Below are 19,304 nucleotides of genomic sequence, written 5' to 3' on the forward strand. Positions count from 1 at the left end.
ATAATATATGAATGAACAGTTTCAAGCTAAAATCAACACAAGTTCTACGCAAAAAGAACTAAAGCACACTCTAACCACGTCAAAACAAGAGACGAAGAAAGAAAACACCGCCCAGGGTTGCGTTTCACGCACCTTGAGAAACTAAGGAAAGAAAGCTCAGCATCGTGTTTCACATGTCCTGACAAACTGAAAACCGCTTAAGGTTGCGTTTCATGCATCTTGAGAAACAAGAAAGACTGCTCGAGTCCGTGCTTCGTGCATCCTGAGATAAAATATGAAAACCGCTTGGGCTCATTGTAGACACCCCATTTTTGACCGTCCTCAAGACTTGGACGTCATCGTTCTTGCACTCGATGATTGTGGTTGTTTGTGTTCAATTTGAGCGCCCGAAATCCTTGGCAGAACACCTTGTCTTTAAGCCTCTAAACCTTGCCTGTTTTGTGCATGTTTTTTGACCAAGAGCTTGTTGTCTCTTGCCTGGAGAGGAGGGTGACCTATCAGCCAGCCCTGGGATGTGTCGGCCATAAGTTGTGTCTGTCGGCCACTAGTGGTGGCCGGTCGACTACCAGTGGTGGCCGACGGCCACCAGTGGTGGCTAACGGCCATTGGTCTCCTTTTTAGATATTTGTTTGCCAACTGTGCCAACTGTTGCTCACTGAACTGTATCTTCATACACGTGTATGGTAGGATGAATTCAAGCTCAAACCTTGATTTTCTATATATAGGGGGTACTCTCGCCCATTTGGAGGGGTTAGAAATTTTGGACCAAAAATCTCTCTCTCTCTCTCTCTCTCTAGACTTCTCTCTCTCTCTCTTGCTATTTTGCATACACTTGCTTAGTTTCTCTACACTTTTGCACATCAACCCTTAACCAAACACTCTCACCTTTGAGCTGAGATCCCTTGGAGCTTTGTTTGAGCCTTGGAAAGGGATGTGACCTTGAGTTATTGGCTGAATTGCATTTTGCTTCAAAAGTATTTCACTAACCTCATTTAAGATTATTGTGCATAAGCTTTGCCATCTTTTTGAACTGTTTTAAGGCTATTTTTAAAGTGTAAAAAACTCTATTTTTGAGGCATAAAAATGGTAGTTTGAGTCTTTGTGAGTTAGGGGTTGTTCCTCCCTTTTGTTCCTTAGCTTGTGAAGCTTTTTGTGCCATCTTTCATCACCTTTAAATCAAACTTTTTTGGCCTTTTAATCACTGAAACTCAGAGATTTTTTGGTGACAAAAACCTTCTTTTGAAGTCCAAAATTGGAGGGGTTAGCCTCCCCTCCTTGTGTCTTGTTTGTATGCCTAGATAGCCTAACATGTGAGCATGTTTTTCTAGCATTTTGTAACTTGATCTCAGCATGTTCTTGCTACTGTTTTGACTTGTTTTAGCTCTGTTTTGGGCTGGTTAGGTCCTTTGAGCCTTGTATGGCATGGTTGTATTACAATTTCCTTCACTAGTTTGTTGTTTCATTGCCTTGATCATCTTTCTTTTGAGTTAATGGCATGATTTAGTGTTGTTTTGCACTCCATTCTAGCATTTAACATATTTGCAACCTCCATCATTTCTTCAATTTTTCATTTGCTTTGAGGGTTGGTTAACCTTCGGGTTGTGTTTAAGCTTGAGATCAAGGTTTGTGCTTAATGGTTTCAATCCTCTTTTGAGGGTTTCTACTAATCAACGACATGGCCTTTCTCTCGCCTTAAATTATTCCTTGGTTGACACCTCTTCCATTAGAGGACACTCACTTTTGGACTTAACCAGTTAAAGAATGGATCGGTAATCTAAAATGAGTAAACAAAATTGGATAAGTAAAAGAGGCAAAATAAAGCATCTTTTGTGTTACATAGCATGTGTTCGGATGGAACGTTACACTACAACAAAAAAAGGTTTTTATGGCGCGCAATGCACGCTGTAATAACCCTTCTACGACATGCAACGCGCATCATATTATGACCAGTCATGGAAAGTCATTCATTTTCAACGACATGCTTCGTACGCCATTACAAATTATTTAACGGCAGATTTTGTGCGTCGTTGTTACTTTTTCTATGACATGTTATAGTACGCCGTTAAAAACTATTTAACAGCAAATTTTGTGCGTCGTTATTACTTTTTCTACTACTTTTGCATGTCGTTAATTGGTGAGACAAATAACGACACTGATTGCATGCCGTAAAATATATAATACGACAACTTATTATGCCTGTCGTAGAATATGCACAAAAAAAAAATTAAATTTTTTTTTATAAATTTAGCAGGTTCTATTTGACCAATTTTGCACAATCTAACAATATTACAAACAAGCATCACAAAACATCAATCAACCACCAAAATATTGTTTGAAATATAAAAAAGAATCTATATCCGTAAATTATAAACATTCAACAATTGTCTATACATTCTAAACATTCGAAAACTATATCCTTAAGTTCTAAACTGTACAAAAAGTTTAAACTATCCAAAACTATGCATATCTAGCTTTCTAAACATATCGACAACTATTAAGAGATTATCTAAAACTGCCGACAACAGTTCCTATAGGAATTACAGCTGCATCCACTTGCTTCTATCACAGGGACGAGGGTTCCCAATGCATGTGTTAAGGCACCTAAACCCGCAGCAATAGCTGGAGAAACTAACCCTGTTGCATTTCTTATCTGCATGACAAAGGAAATTTTACATAAGTACAAAAACCAATGACTCAGGGACAAAAATATTTCTGAGAGTATTAAGAAATGATCAAGAAATTTTAAAACTTCAACAAAACATTTTCAAAATTAGTAAGATAATTCAATGGCCCCATAAAAGCAATGTCATAATGAAAAATTAGCAAAAATTCAAGATCTCACATGAGAATTCTATGTCTCTTCAATTAAGTACTTGAGAACATTTCTTCAAATTTCTCTCCTCTGTTTCCTCAGAAAACAAGATATAAATATATATATAATTACAAACTTCAATTAAACAATGGAAGTAAACAAGAATTACAAGTCCAAAAACTATTCAATCACTACAGGAAATTTGTTTTTTAGCAGTGTTTGTAAAACGCCGTGAAAATCCTGAAAAACGCCGTAATATCTTATGGCGGCGTTTAAATTTTTTGTCGCTGATACGGCCGCCGCAATAACTTCCGACGTTTTAAAAATGTCGCTAAAAATATTAGACAAACGCCGTAAAATATTTGACGCCGGCCTCTCCTTCTGTCCCAAATTAACGTATGACGTCACAATGACGTCATTTAGTGGCGTTTCTCAAAAAACGCCACTTTTTCTTCTTCCTTTTTTTTTTTTTTTTTTTTTTTGGTCCTGCTTCTGCTGCAAGAAGCTAACGTGTGACGTCAGAATGACATCATTAAGTGGCATTTTTTTAAAAATACCACTTTTTTTCTTTATTTTTTTTGAATATATATTGGCTGCTGATGCAAGAACATGAAATAAAATATCATTTTTTGTTTTCTCTATGCTGCTATTGTTGTAAACTGTATTCATAATTTGTGATCTCATGTTTTATGTTTGCTCTATGCAACCAAACTGTTAGATTTATAAGCAACTAGGACCCGAGCCAAATTTTCCATTTCTTTGCATTTTTTCTGGTCATCTGTAGTGACCAACCAGTTCAAAAAGTTAGGCTACAATCCAACCAGTGAAATTTGTGCTTCAGTAATGTATTAAGCTAGTGATCATGTGCCTGTTGGCACTTAATTAAATTATCAATAGGCAAACATCAAAAAAACAAGTCAAATCCACTATCCAATCCAGTAGGCAATCAAATTTCGAACATCAAAAAACTAAAAACACACCAAATACTGTGAAATCAAATTTGATTGAAATTTGATTAATAATTTAGTTAAAGAAGTTCCCAGAATCATGTAAAATCAATACAAACATCAAATTTGGTCATATGTACAAAAAGAAGAAAAAACAAGTAGGCAAGTCAATATCCAAACATCTAGTAGTTATTCCTAGGTCATCGGGTATAGGCAGTAATTGACAGGAAAAGTTCAATCCCAAGTTTTAGTTCTCATCACAAACCTTTTAATTCCATCAGTCAAAGCAGGAAGAGTAGAAAATAAACAAGCATATTCCACATTTCCTTGTATGCTAATTCCATTTCCAAATGTTTACTTCCATCTGCCATATCCACTGTCCAATCCAGTCCAATCACATCAACCCCAGTTCCTTTCATCCGCTCAAGAAAGCCACCATTCCCATTAATGTAGAGAACAAGTGGAGTTCCAAGACAATGTCTTTACTAGACTCACAATCTGTAATTCCAACAATCCCATAAGGTGATTGAGAAGGAAAGAGAATAAAATGATAAAAAGAAGAAGTACAGGGCAACATATTATTGAAACAGAAAATAATAAGTTTGTATGCGTAGATTACAGAATCTAGGCAACAATTTTAAATCACTGAGAAAAAACAAAATCCATTTAATGTCCATGGACTTCCCACCTTCCAAATCTCTCCTTTTAATTTCCTAACCCTCAAAAATTAGCATTTTCTAATGTTTATGACCATGCACATCATAGAACTCAACTAGATTGAACCTGAAGCCAATCAACAAATAAGTGAGAAACAGAAAGCAATCCAACTAGAATGGTTTAGAATGAACCTGAAGCCAATCAATAAATAAGACCAAATAACCCGGTCTACTTTCTATGAGTCTGTGTGCATATTCAATCAAGAAGAGAGACAATAATAAAGTATAGTTCATCCAAAGCAATATATAGGCAAGCCAAACTAATAAATTCCAATAAGGAAACAAATATAAACTAAGAATAAAATCCTAAAAAAATTCAACTTCATTAACAAAATAAAATTCACAAATAAACTAAAATTATATATGGTACTATTGCTTCTTATCTAAAATCTTTCGCCCAAGGGTCATTATATGTATAAAAAAACAGAACTATTCCTTATGAACTTTCACTCTCCATGGTGCCTACAAAATTCAAAAGAACCTCTAGCAAGGGTCAGCTCTCTCCAACTCTTTAAGTTTACTATGATCATGAAAAAATACTCATCATACGGTATAAAGATCTCTTTAAGTCCCCAATGCTATTTGGTGGAATGGCATAGTATATGGTGTGGTAGATAGATATAATAGTTTGAGAAATATGCTGGTTTTGGGCAGAGGATATGAATGTATGCTCACATGGACTTGCTATTTTGTTTATTTGTTTCACTTACCATTAATTGTAATGGTGTCTCACCATTCACAACCATTAAATTGCTGGTAAATGCATATTTGATAGAGGCTCGACAATTTACATATTTTCATGTGAAAATTTTCATTTCCTCTCTTGCTATTGATGAAAACATCAAGGGTTGTTGATTCCTAACTGCATGTGTTCCTTTTTGAGTGCTTCAGGAAATGGCATCTAATATATTGGTTTTGTTTTTAGGTTGGATGACTTGGACTCTATATTATCTTCTCCTTCTGCTTCAGTCGGAATGAACAAATGTGGATTTGGCATCGAAGATTTAACACGCAAAAGGCATTGAGACTGAGAAAAGGATCTGAGGGACTTAAGTCCATTGGTTGATAGATACGAGTACTAATTGAAATACACTATTAATGAGACTTACCAAACATAAAAAAAAAATTACAGGAGCTCCACAACCAGGGCTGATGCACCTCCTCCTCCATTGCAAACACTGCCAACTCCATATTTGCCATTCTTCTGCTTCAGTACCTAAAACATTACACTTCGAATTAATGCAAAGCCACAGGGAAAACCCGTCATCCCAAGAATTAATAGTCACACAGCAAGAATAGCTATGCAGTATATATTTACATAACATAAAATAGTAATACAGTAGAAATATACCCCCAAAAGCGTGACCAAGAAACGGGCACCACTGCAACCGAGAGGATGGCCCAAAGATACAGCTCCACCATGTACATTTACTTTTTCCTACAATCAACATTAAAAAGGTGATTAACAAAACAGGATATGGCCAACCCTCGTGCCCACGAAATTCTGAAGACAAAGGGTAGTAATAACGAAAGAAGAGCTACACAAAACAAACTCAGAGCAAAAAGTTGAAACAAGATCATTGACCAAAGATTAATAAACTCACTGGATTAAGTCCCAGAAGTTTCATATTTGAAAGGGAGACAACCTGCACAGACCACATGATAAATAAGATTTTAATTAACTCATATTTGACAAATTAGTTGCTAGGTCCATATTATCAATTAGGCATGAAAGCTTACTGCAAAGGCTTCATTAATTTCATAATAATCAACTTGAGAAGCCTCCAAGCCATTATTTGAAATAGCTTTTGGTATTGCAAGGGCTGGAGCAGTTGTAAATAGTTCTGGTGCCTGCACGGCATGTCTCATATCAGCCCCGAGAACATAAAACCCAAAAGATGATAGAAACGAAAATGAGCAACATATTTTTCTTTTTTATGTTCACAGAAGCCTCTAGCATTTATTTAGTCTGCTATATATTGGATAAGTACCTGGGCAGCATCAGCATATCCTGCGATCTTTCCAATCACATGCAACCCAAGCTTAAGTGTCGTCTCTCCACTCACTAAGACTAAAGCAGCAGCACCATCACTGTCAACGTAAAAAAATTTACTTTTAGTAAAGTGTTGCTGTTCATTTTTTTATAAGACTTGCACAAGAAAATGAATACCACGGTACCACTTCAATGTAACTAAGAAACAGAGTGACTATATCCATCCCAAAAAAGTGCAACCAATTATATTATCAACTTTAACTATTAGTAGGAAAATCAGATAATAAATTGATGGAGAACAGCACCCTATAACTCCAAGTATGATCATATACAAGAGTAAGGTTCTAAAATCAATGAGATGCTTTGGAAGGAAATACAGTGAAATAAGTACTATAAGTGAAAAGAAGCCCATTATACATTGTTCAAGAAGGCAAATTGAAAATAAAAAATAACTAACGATTGGAAGGAAATACAGTGAAATAAGCACTATAAGTGAAAAGAAGCCCCTTATACATGGTTTAATCAGGCAAATTGAAAATAAAAAATAATTAAGGATCAAAATGTGGAAGAACAAGCAATAAACCTTATGCTAGAAGCATTGCCAGCAGTGACAGAACCTCCAGTCTCCTTGAAACTCGGTCGGAGCTCCCTCAACTTTCAAGCATCAAACTGGCAACACAGAGAAGCAACAATTGGTAACATTATCAACAACCAGGTATTGAGGCAAATAGAACTAACTGATTCCACATAAATTTTCTTTTTATTTATGTACTTATTTTATTGGGGAAGACAGGAGGGGGCATTGCTACATGTAAACATATTGATAAAATAATTCACCTTTCCAAGACCCTCATCCTTATCAACAATTGTTGATGGTTTTCCTCTTCCTCCAGAAACTTCAACCTGCACATCACCAAATTATGGTTTACATACTGATTTACAACAAAATTTCATTGGCTTCACTAGAAACTTAGAACTAGTTATCTGACCGGAACTATTTCCCATGCAAAGGCACCAGAATCTTGAGCTGCAATACCACGCTCAAAGCTCTGAACGGCATAATCATCCTGCACAAGTCATCCAGATATAAGTAATGCAACTTTTATGCAAGAAAAATAACAAAATTCATGCAAGATGATTCTTGTGAGGGGGAATGAAAGAGAGTGATTAATTACAAATGGAGAATTTCATCATTATAAATTTAAGTTACTAGAAAATAGACCAAATGAGCAAGAAATGTTACATCAACATCTCAATAGGTAGGTTTGTAACCAACCTGCTCTTCTCTTGTTACTTTATGTTGTTCTGCACATAATTCAGCACAAACTCCCATTCCATAATCGTTATAAACATCCCACAATCCATCTTTCAACATACCATCAACAAGAGAATCATGTCCAAGTCAAAATCCCTTCCTGCAATTAAATAAAAATTTCAGCACAAATTGCAACATAGGAGGTACTTCATTAATATGACTAACTAGGATATTGAAGCAATAAAGACAATAATAGCAGATCAGGAAGTCCAATATTCCAATATCATCCTAGTGTATTTAATAACGAATTAGCTAAAAGGAATCAATAAGAGAAGCAATACTTTGAAAACTATTTAAAAAGTATGGAGGTTGAGAATTTGATATGATTTCAAAGATGTTCAAATCAACAAGAATGAAAGTTTAGAATCTGCAGAAATACATAGTACATTTGAAGGACAATGAAAATGGGAATTAGAGTCAACATTTGAAGGAGAACTCGAGCATAAAGGTTAATCACTAATCTGAGGCACAACGAATGGCCATAGACTAAACAGTGGACCCATACAAAGCAAGAGAAACAACACGTTTAACAAAATTATCAAGTTTAAATGTATGGAGCCATCTTCATAAAATCATTGACCAGAGATATGTGTTATAAAACGAATCAAAGCAATCGATCTCAACTCATGTTTATCCATCAGAGATATGTGTTATAGAGATGCAAGATATGAGTAGGAATGTATACACTCTTCAACCGAAAAAAAAAAAAAACAAAAACAAAACAAAACAAAAAGAAAAAGAAATGGCTAAACAAATTGAAACTCACAAAATGGAGAACCAAACTTCAAAATCTGCAATCTAAGTGGTGGCCTTCAAATCATTGCCAGATCTGAAATCGAGAGAAAGAGAGAGAGTTTTCGAAATCGAGACAGAGAGCGTGTTTGAAATCGAGCGAGAGAGTAGACTGAGAACAAATCTGAAGGAGTAGACTGAGAACTTTAATCGCTCAGATTCAAATCTCCAAATCTTCAAATCTTCGACAATCAATAGCAAATCGCAAATCTGGAGCGAGAAATAGAGAGAAGTCGCAAATCGCAAAGCAATTTTGCTCAAAATGAATTTGAGTACTACAGCACTATCGCAAATCACAAATAAATTTTGCTCAAAATGAATTCGAGCTCGAGAGAGAGAGAGAGAGAGAGAGAGAGAGGGAGAAATTGCAGCTTTAGGGCTTTAGGATGTGGGCAACGGCGTTAGCCAATTAACACGCAGAGATGATGTTTAAAAGAAATCTAATACAGCGTTTTAAAAATGTTGTTTTAATTGAAAAATAGCGGCGTTTTATAAACGTCGCAAACAAAACGTTGCTATAGCCCCTTTTTCCTGTAGTGAATGGAACGAACAAAAAACAGTACACACCAATTGCATTATCAAAGAAGTCGAAGAAAATAAAAGCACCATGCTTGTAATGGAATGCAAAATAAGTGATAAAATAAACCTGTAAGAAGATAGTGATGGGCAGCCAAAGAAACAAAGAATGGAGATCATAAAATAGTGTTACATATTATAGAAAGCAAACATTTTATATGCTATGCAAACAAAATAACATAGGTCCAACTGCTACATGGATCAATGTCATTCCCATGCCAGATCCTAATGTCTCTTGGTATAACTCTACAGGGAAAGACAGGGCAAATGAACATTACACTTACCATTATTGCAGCAAACTAGAAGTTTCTTCCCTCTTCTTAGGTTTATCTTTGCAAAATTCAGCATAGAAGGGAGATTTCTTAACAAAGAAAAAACCTGTCCAATTTTGAGTTCTGGCCAGAAATAAAGAAAAAAAAAATGCAGAAAATTAGCAAGACAATTACTACAAGAGACCAATAAAAAGTTCCAGCCTTTAAATAGTTAGATCCCTTAAGTCCCTAAATATGTTTGGTAACGTTCACGTTTTCAGTTTATATTTACAAAAATTTTATAATCTGATTTTTATTTATTTTTTGTTTATTTTTAGAAAAATATAAACTACAAACGCGTTTGGTAATTGACAAAATGTTTAAAAAAATTTAAAAATATAAAAAATAGTGAGAAATGGCAAGTGGTGGCAACTGGCGGCGGAAGACGGTGGTGGAAAGTGGTGACGGTGGGTGGTGGGTAGTTGGTGGTGGTGAGTGGTGGCGGGTGGTGGGTGGCAGCGAGTGGGTGGTGATGGTGGTGGTGGCGGGTGGTGGTGGCAGGTGGGTGGCGGATGGCGGGTGGTGGTGGGTGGTGGCGAGTGGTGGTGGTGGTGGGTGGGTGGTGGCAAATGGGTGGTGGTGGTGGTGGTGGTGGTTGTGGCGGGTGGTGGTGGCAGATGAGTGGCGGGTGGTGGCGGGTGGGTGGTGGGTGGTGATGGCGGGTTGGTGGGTGACAGTGGCGGGTGGCAGGTGGTAGCGAGTGGATGGTGGTGGCAGGTGAGTGGCGGGTGGTGGTGGTGGTGGTGGTGGTGGGTGGGTGGGTGGGTGACGGTGGCGAGTGGTAGGTGGTAGCGAGTGGGTGGTGGTGGCTGGTGGGTGGCAAGTGGCTGGTGGTGGCAGGTGGGTGGCGGGTGGTGGTGGCAAGTAGGTGGCGAGCGGTGGGTAGTAGTGGCGGGTGGATTGCTAGTAGGTGGTGGGTAGTGGCAGTGGTGGTGGTGGTGGCGAGGGATGGGTGGTGGTGGTGGTGGCGAGTGGATGGGTGGTGCTGGCGAGTGGGTGGTGAGTGGTGGTGGCTGGTGGTGGCAGGTGACTGGTGGTGGTGGTGGTGGTGGTGGTGGGTGGTGATGGCGGAAGACGGTGGTAGAAAATAGTGGCGGGTGGTGGCTAGTGTTGGGTGGTAAAAAAAAAAAATTGAAAACTCAAAACCGAAACACATTTTTTGTGTTTTCATTTTTTGGCCAAATTTATAAACTGAGACCATTGATTTATAAATCAAAAATTTTACCAAATAAGTTTTTATTTAAATTTTGAAAACTTTTATATATATAAACAGAAAATTGAAAACATAAGTGTTACCAAACAGCACCTTTGTGATAAAAACATCACATACCACAATTGGTAGGTGTAAATATTGCTCAGGATTGTTAGCACGGATGGAGACTGATTCACTATCACAGTTCAATATGCAATCAACATCAGAATCTTACACAAGTAAAATGAAGTCTTAAAGCCAATTAAAACTCATATTATATAATAGATGCTGCAGGGGTTAGATGGTAATTTCTCTTTTATTAACAAAAATTAAATTGAGAGGAGCAATACCAGTCTTGGCGTGCTTTTCTACTCTCATCAAGCACTTGCCCTTAAAAAACCACTCAGACATATGAACTCAAAGACACATGCACAACTATTGATGAGAGTTTAGGAGATTGTTCGATGGGGTTGAGATCCCGATAAGAACTTTAAAAGGATTTGTAATCTTCTAATGCTTTTTTGGTTGAGACTTTCCTATTGATTCTTTTGTTCAGTTTATTGGTGATCTTTAAATGCCTCTAACTGTAATGTTTTTTGTCTATTTGTATAGGGTTTGCCCCCTTTATGGCAGTTTTGATTAATTAAACAACTTACCAAAAATATATATGTATATATATATATACAAACCAATATTTCATGCAAATATCATGAATGCCTACTAGTGTTGTAGTAAAGTGATGTAGGACTAGTAGTGAACCTAAAACTAATGTTCAGCAGCAGTCAGCGCAGACTTTGTTGGATGATTTTTAATTGATTTTTGTGGCTGAAAGTTTGATAAAAATATAGGGAATTTAAGGTTTGCATGTGGTATGCGGTAACAAAAGGGTAGAGTTTGGAGAATTAAAAAACAAGTTTAGAGGGGCTGTTACGGGCACCGTATTAAAAGTAATTTTGTTGGTTTAGTGTTTTTCTTGCAAGATAGGGTGTTATTGTTAAGGAACAGTGATGTTATAGATTTGGTTTTGTGGTTTTGGAGGCTACAAGTGCAGAACAATTTATAATAAATACAAAAAAAAAAAAAAAAAAAGGGAGAAGAAGAAAAAGTCTAGGCATCGCACCCAGAATCCATCACACTCTCAAAGAAGCTTTAAAAGCTCTAAAAATTGTTTAAGATATATTCTCCATTGAATTAGACACATCAAATTGCGCTTTATACAGACTAGAGAAACCTTTGTGCCAATAGAATTTGACCTTCTCTATGGAAACTATGATTTCTGACTTCCAAAACCTATATAAACCAAAATACGATTCATAAATAAAAATGCAATTACCTATATGCCGACTCAAGGGCAACCCTTACTGCCTACATCCAAAAATTCTACAAATTATCAAAATACCCCTAACTAGTAAAAGAAATTTGTTAGAAACTAACCAGTAGTATATTTAACCCAAAACAAACAAAAATAGGACTCTACTAAGATTAGAAACTTGACTGTGCACAGTTCCTACAGGTCTCACAATGAAATCATGCCAATTTTCAAGAGTTATTATGTCTTTAAATTTAATTTTCATTGGGCTTCTTATTACATTTTCCTAATGTCATTAATTTATTTTGAAAACTTCACTTAAGCTCTCAAAAAGAATAAAAATAAATTCTTTTATGTAAGAGCTTTTCCAAGGGGGGGAAAAATCTAGCATACAAGAGGAACAATTTTGTTTTTAGTAGGCAAGAGGCCCCCCAATTTCCACTACCATGCAAGGAAAATATCAAACTTCTCTAAAGATTGAAAAGCGTCAAGGCATCAGCCATGTGCCTCAGAAGTTCCATAATCCATAAGGCTTCTTGTAACTAAATAAAAATGTAAGCTTTGATTCCAACTTTGCCTATCTCTCTCCAAAATTATTGGGGGTGAAAAGTAAAAATAAAAATAAAACTCGAGAAAACTAAGCATGGTCAAACTGCTCGAAGATGGACAGTAGGAAAGACATCCTTACATTAAACATATTGAAGGATGCTTTCCTTGAAGTACACAGGACCAATATCCTTAGTTATTGTTAAAATCTATCACCTACTTCACCCACTTAAACCTACTCCACTAAACCTAACCCACTACACTACTACCACCTCACCTACTCCACTAAACCTAACCCACTACACCACTACCACCTCCACTTCACCTACTCCTTACCTACTACACACTCACCCTCTTCTATATATAGGAATCATGAATCATTGTAAAAAATATATCAATATATCAATCAATAATAATACATACAATTTATTCTCTCTCTTTCTCTATACATTATTTCTTACATGGTATCAGAGCTGGTTTAAAACCTAGTATTTTCGCTTCCACGGCGGGCGGCAACCTCACCTTAGCCGCCCGCCGGACCTCAACCTATTCCGCCGATAAAATCAACAAAGATTTGTGCAACTGTAGTCATGTGTGAGGCTGATGGAGAAGAATTCTTCACCTCATATGACGAGACAGTCTAGAACTGGAAACACTGCAACATTCTGCTCTGGAATTCTGCAGCAGCTAGATTATAGCTTGGTTGAGTGCCAAGCTTTGGTTCTTCCACCCACTCTTGAACTTGCCCAGCAAAGTGTGAAGGTTCATGCTTGTGTTGGAGGGACTAGTGTGCGCGAAGATCAGCGCATTCTCTCCAGTGGGGTTCACGTTGTTGTTGGTACTCCTGGTCGTGTGTTTGACATGTTGCGGAGACAATCACTTCGCCCTGTTTACATCAAAATGTTTGTCTTGGATGAAGCTGATGAAATGCTGTCACGAGGTTTTTAAAAATCAGATCTATGATATTTTCCAGTTGCTGCCACCCAAAATCCAGGTTGGGGTGTTCTCAGTTGCTGCCACCCAAAATCCAGGTTGGGGTGTTCTCTGCCACAATGCCACCAGAGGCTCTTGAAATCACCAGGAAATTCATGAATAAGCCTGGAAAGAGAAAAAGCTCATGCTAGGATTTGCGAAGTGATTCGCTGCAGGAATTTTGGCTTTGGATGAAACCCTTACCATACTCCACTCATTCTCTCCAACTGTTCTAACTTTTTATTTTTATTATTATTATTATTATTATATCAAATAATCAATGCACTCATGTTCCCCACTAACAGTGTCCACTTTTGACCCAAACCATTTTCAATCCATCATTTCTCCTTCACCTTTTGCACCCCACTCACCGACTCTCTCTCCACTTTATCACATGGGTTTGTCCCTCTCTCTCCTCCATTTGATTTCAAAAATCACTTATTTTTATTTATTTTTTCCAAGTCACTTTTCCTCTTTTTTAAATACCCCACTTTATTTTGAAACAATCGCACTGATGTTTTTCATATAATCCATCTATAAATATTTTTTATCTATTTTCTTTCTCCCTTATTTTCTTTCATTTTATTTTTATTTTTTCAACAAAACACTCCCAAAAAAAAAAAAAAAAAAAAAAAAAAACATCTTACAAACTTGTCATTTCTTCATGCCGGGGATCAACCCCGATCAGCATTTTACACCATAAAAAAAAAATAAAAATAAAAATAAAAATAAAAAAAAACACAAAACAAAACAAAACACAACCAACACAAATCGGAACAGTGGGATTTTTCTTCTCGCCTATTCCGCCGGTCTTTTCTTCTTGCCACCGTCTTGGGCGGCCCTTGCCGGTGTTGCCTCCGTGTTTCCCACTCCACTGGGCATGATCACTACTCCCTGCTCCTCCACTGCAGCATATGGCGGCCCTCCAAATCGGAACATAAAACTGGCCTTCCGCTTCAGCTCCTTGTTTTCCGCCTTTAGCACACTTATCTCTGCTCGCGCATCCTTATACATGCGTTGGAGCAGAGCCAGTTGGGCGTTTAACTGCTGCACCTCATTTGTCCTACTCTGCAGCCGGTTCGACAAATTTGTAACCGCAGTCATGGTTTCCACACATGACTTCAGAGTATACTGATTGGCCTCAATATCAGTTTGCATCGCCATTTTTTGCTCCACCGACCGCATCGGAAAGTTCAATGGAGCAAAACCAGAGGTGTTTGGTTGAGGTTCACTGGCCATCGCACCAGTTATTTCTCTTGTGGACTCGTTCAGTTCTGGAAAGAGCGTGAGCAGACCACGGGAAGAGGAGGCCATGTTCTGGGTAGCTGGACGGGAAGAAGAGGCCATGTTGCTGAGTGTTTCAGAGACGGGTTGGTTACAGAGTATTACAGAGTTTCTCAGCAAAGGAAGAGTTTGTTTCAGAGAATTTTTGGTGTTAAAGACAGAATGGCAACAGAGTGTTCCAGAATCTCTTTCTCAGAAACGGAAGAGTTTTTTTCAAAGGATTTTCGGCGGTTTCAGACTGGTTTGCACAGCCTCCGCCTCAACCTTGGTTAAATAGCCGAGGCCGACACGCCACTCTGTCGCTCACGTGCCTCGCCGCGTCTCCGGCTCACCTTTTGATGGCTCGACGCTTTCTGTCAGGCACGCCTTTTGAGGAAGTGGGCGCGCCTTTTGAGGGCGCGACTTTTGAGGGCTCACTATATATATCCATATATATATATATATTTGGGCAGCCTATATACACCATCATACAGTGTATTTTTTAAGGGTCCGACAAGACTCTGTAAACTGTCCCGACATTGACTCCGGTTAGCTCCTTCAAGGGTCCGACAAGACTCTGTAAACTGTCCCGACATTGATTCCGGTTAGCTCCTTCAAGGGTCTGACAAGACTCTGTAAACTGTCCCGACATTGATTCCGGTTAGCTCCTTCATGGGTCCGACAAGACTCTGTAAACTGTCCCGACATTGATTTCGGTTAGTTTCTACAAGGGTCCAGTAAGACTCCGTAAACTGTCACAACAACTATCACAACATTGTCTGCTACAACGGTCCGACATGACCCCATAAACTGTTTTCTACATCGGTCTGACACAACCATCCAGTGTCCTCTACAACGTTATGACACCACCATACAGTGTCTTCACCATCGGTCTGACACGACCATACAGTGTCTCCTATCCTCTTTTCTTTTATGTATTCGTCTATTTTCTTGTTTTGTTACTCTCTCCAAACTCAAGTTGGCTAGTTCCTATCCCCCTTGAGTTTGCGGGGGGCTGTTAAAACCTATCACCTACTTCACCCACTTAAACCTACTCCACTAAACCTAACCCACTACACCACTACCACCTCACCTACTCCACTAAACCTAACCCACTACACCACTACCACCTCCACTTCACCTACTCCTTACCTACTACACACTCACCCTCTTCTATATATAGGAATCATGAATCATTGTAAAAAATATATCAATATATCAATCAATAATAATACATACAATTTATTCTCTCTCTTTCTCTATACATTATTTCTTACAGTTATGATACCTAGTGCCTGAAAAGTGACACTCAGATCCTCCATGATCATTTTAACATATCAACCTTCATCGAACTACTCTCAGCCCATATTTTGTCAAGCAAAACATAGGAGGTGTACATGTGTGCTCACATGTGTGTGCGTAGGGGGAGAAAGAGAGAGACCTTCTCTTGCCCTCAGGCCTCTACCAACTTGCATTTCTCTATAAAACAAAACATCACTATTTGTAACTCATTACTGGCACAAAATCAAACAATGGATCAAAATAAGATAAAATTGAAGGGAAAAAAAATGCAAGAACAAGATGAACCCAATACACATTTATCAAAATACCCTACAGACAACCAAGTATAGAACAATAGATCAACAACATATTTGGAGGAATGTAAACATCCATTGCCAAGTAAATTTAAGAATCCACATGAATACGGCAAAGAGAAACAGGTACTACAGAACTTGGCTTCAAATAAAAACAACATTAAAAATCAAAATAGTAACAATGCAATAGCAACAAAAGCAACATACTTAGATAAACAACCTGACCAACTTCTACTGCTTGCAGTAACTTTTCTTCGGGGAGGAAATTACAATAACCCTGTGGTGGACAAGTTACACAAATCAGTGAGATGATAGAGATTGTAACATGTTCTGTATCAGTTTTGGTATACTCTGCATCATATCTTTTGTAAACATGTTCAATAAAAGAAACAATTGAATATATAATTTCAACAAAGAATGAAGTGAAATAATTTAGGATCATTAAAAGAAGAATAAAGTGCAACAAATCCCTATCATATTTTAAGTATCTACCACCTGAAGTCCTTTCCCAAAAAACAAAAAGATTGAAAAGGAACATGAAAGCCAAAAAGTATTTAACATCCAACAAAAAAAGTGAAACCGGGAAAAAAAGGAAAAATAAAATGTAAAAGCATACAAGATTTACCACATTGAGTCTTGAATAGACAAAATTCATAACAAATAACATCATTTTCTTTCAACTTCTACCATCAAGAAGAATCCAATGCGGAACAGATAAGTTAGATGAGGATAAAGATTAAGATTTTTATTTATTTCAGAATTTTATTTATCTAGGAGTTTTATTTACTTGGGAAGTCAAGTTTGTTTAGGATTAGCTTGATTTGTCTATACATATGGACTTCATGTGATGGATTTAGTAGACTATATGATTTGAATTTTGATTCATTGAGAAATTTGATAACAGATTGTAATCCCCTGTTTATTCTTCTCTCCTTCTTCAATCTTCTTCTTCCTACTGGTGCTACATCAGAAAACACAACCATAAACTATTTTAAATCAAAATATATTGTTGAAGTTTCAACATCAAACTACGAATTTGGTTCAAAATGTCACCATTAAATGTAAAACATTGCCCCAGGAAGTTGAAAATCAATCAATGCCACGTTCGATAAATTCAAAATTATTGTTTAGGGTTTCAACTCACCCTAACTGATTAATATATGGAAATTGTACTGTATTTCACATAATGTTAAAAGCAATCAAAGACACATTTCTAGAAAATTAACAAATTGTAGTAAAATTGTGAACAAAGTAACGGTAGCAGAGATCAGAATCATCAAAATCTGAAAACAATTATATACATATATATATATATATATATATATAGAGAGAGAGAGAGAGAGAGAGACCCTTAATTCCCTTCAACCGCCTCAACCTCGACAAACCCACGGCCACGCCCCTCCTTACCTTATCTACGCCAACCACCTCCACCGCGAGATCGTTCTTACCATTCACGGCCTTAGCCTCGTCAAAGGGAGTGATTATAAGCTTATGCTTGACAATCGTTTAGGTATGCAGATGTTTGAAGGAGAAGAGTTGAGATGACATGGGTGCGTACAGTCGAACATTACCGCCGCCGAACCACTCTTGTCGTACCGTAGAAGTGTCCACAGAGAGAGAGACATTGAAACCCTTCCCTTCCCCTTCGAACCCTCTATCTTCTCCCTCTCTTCTCGTTTTCCCCCTTTGAATCATGTTCTTTGTTCTTCCTTTATGACTAGAAGCATTGGGTATAGATTGATGTTGGGAGTCGGGGTCTTGATTGTTTTTTTACTTTTTTTTAAAAAAAATTTTGGGTGTTTGGCGCCCAAAATTTTTAATTTGGCGTATTTTTTTTTTTTTCGGTCCTACCTCTCACGACAGTAATTACATGTTGTGGAAAGTGAAATTTTCAATAGGTGATTTTTTGTGTGTCGTAAAATGTTTAATATTTTTAACAGCTGTTGTACGCGTGTCGTGTATAGTTTATGTATTAACGGCATGCTATATACATGTCATAGAAATTATTTACAGCTGACATTGCAAGCCGTAAAAAAATTATCGTTATTAGCATTCACGACCTACGCAATAGACAGGTCATGGTTGAGAAATTATTTACGACATGCAAAAAAAAAAAAAAACGTCGTAAAAGTGAGAAACTACGGCTTGCATTTACTGTATGTCGTTAATGTGAAGCCATAAAAACTCAATTTTGTTGTAGTGGTTAATTCGAACACGAGGAAAACGTGACGTTTCATACTCGAAGTGACAAAACGTGCCACTTTCCTTGGTCACCATTGCCCTTGATCATGCATGATAGGGTAGTGGTTTTGTTGAGTCTTGTTTTGCACTCATTAAGCTTGTACAAGCTTAGTTCCTTAGCCATCATGCATGGAAAATGCTTGGTTGATGGTTTGAGGGCCAAGAGCTACACTCCTTTAAGCTTGTGTGATGATAAGGAGGGTAACAGCACATATACTCCTTGAGAATACACTGTTTTGCCTATGTTTGCTCTCTATTGTAGGAAAAAGGAAGTTCAGGAAAGGGGTAGCCGACCAGCCACCAACAGTGGTCGTAGGCCACCAGTAGCAACCGATCGCCCACCAATGGTAGCCGACAGCCACCATTGGTAGCCGACCAGCCATTAATGAAGAAGGTTGCTCTGTGTGCTCCTGAAAGGGATCAAATGTGTTCTGGGAGTTGGCACAATTTTCAGTGGTCAAATATGTGCAAACAGAGGCTACAATGGCAAGGCGGTGGCATTTTCAGGAGGAGAAGCCGAGCATGCATGCATCCCTCGTCCCTCGAGGCCATTTAACCGCTTTATTCAGTTAATTAGTGGTAGCTAATTTACTTGCTTTGTAATTAATTAGTTAAGGTGTTTAGCTAATTAATTTGTTTTGTAATATTTAATTAGCTTAGAATAGTTAGTTAAATATCATGTTGTAATAATTAGTTAACTAGAATAGTTAATTAGTTCGTTTTA

General features: G+C 37.6%; 2 long non-coding RNA genes and 1 pseudogene across 3 annotated transcripts; 1 reads left to right on the forward strand and 2 right to left on the reverse strand.

Moving 5' to 3' along the window:
* Positions 1–3,796: 3,796 nt before the first annotated feature.
* LOC114308330 (acetyl-CoA acetyltransferase 2-like) lies at positions 3,797–11,065 on the reverse strand (annotated as a pseudogene). Its single transcript, XR_014331153.1, has 13 exons — positions 11,005–11,065; positions 10,793–10,884; positions 8,721–8,785; positions 7,745–7,883; positions 7,458–7,535; positions 7,306–7,371; positions 7,052–7,137; positions 6,467–6,566; positions 6,216–6,326; positions 6,080–6,121; positions 5,827–5,913; positions 5,585–5,691; positions 3,797–4,257 (listed from the first exon to the last, which is right to left on the reverse strand). The product of XR_014331153.1 is annotated as an acetyl-CoA acetyltransferase 2-like (transcript).
* A 1,647-nt stretch (positions 11,066–12,712) lies between these two features.
* On the forward strand, positions 12,713–14,252 carry LOC145790714 (uncharacterized). Its single transcript, XR_014329710.1, has 2 exons — positions 12,713–13,503; positions 13,541–14,252. It is a non-coding gene; the product is annotated as an uncharacterized LOC145790714 (long non-coding RNA).
* Positions 14,253–16,479: 2,227 nt separating this feature from the next.
* LOC145790713 (uncharacterized) lies at positions 16,480–18,051 on the reverse strand. The gene is made up of 2 exons (XR_014329709.1): positions 17,689–18,051; positions 16,480–16,616 (listed from the first exon to the last, which is right to left on the reverse strand). It is a non-coding gene; the product is annotated as an uncharacterized LOC145790713 (long non-coding RNA).
* Positions 18,052–19,304: the final 1,253 nt, after the last annotated feature.

The sequence above is a fragment of the Camellia sinensis genome, chromosome 5, assembly GCF_055761805.1.
Source record: "Camellia sinensis isolate YWXY chromosome 5, ASM5576180v1, whole genome shotgun sequence".
NCBI lineage: Eukaryota > Viridiplantae > Streptophyta > Magnoliopsida > Ericales > Theaceae > Camellia > Camellia sinensis.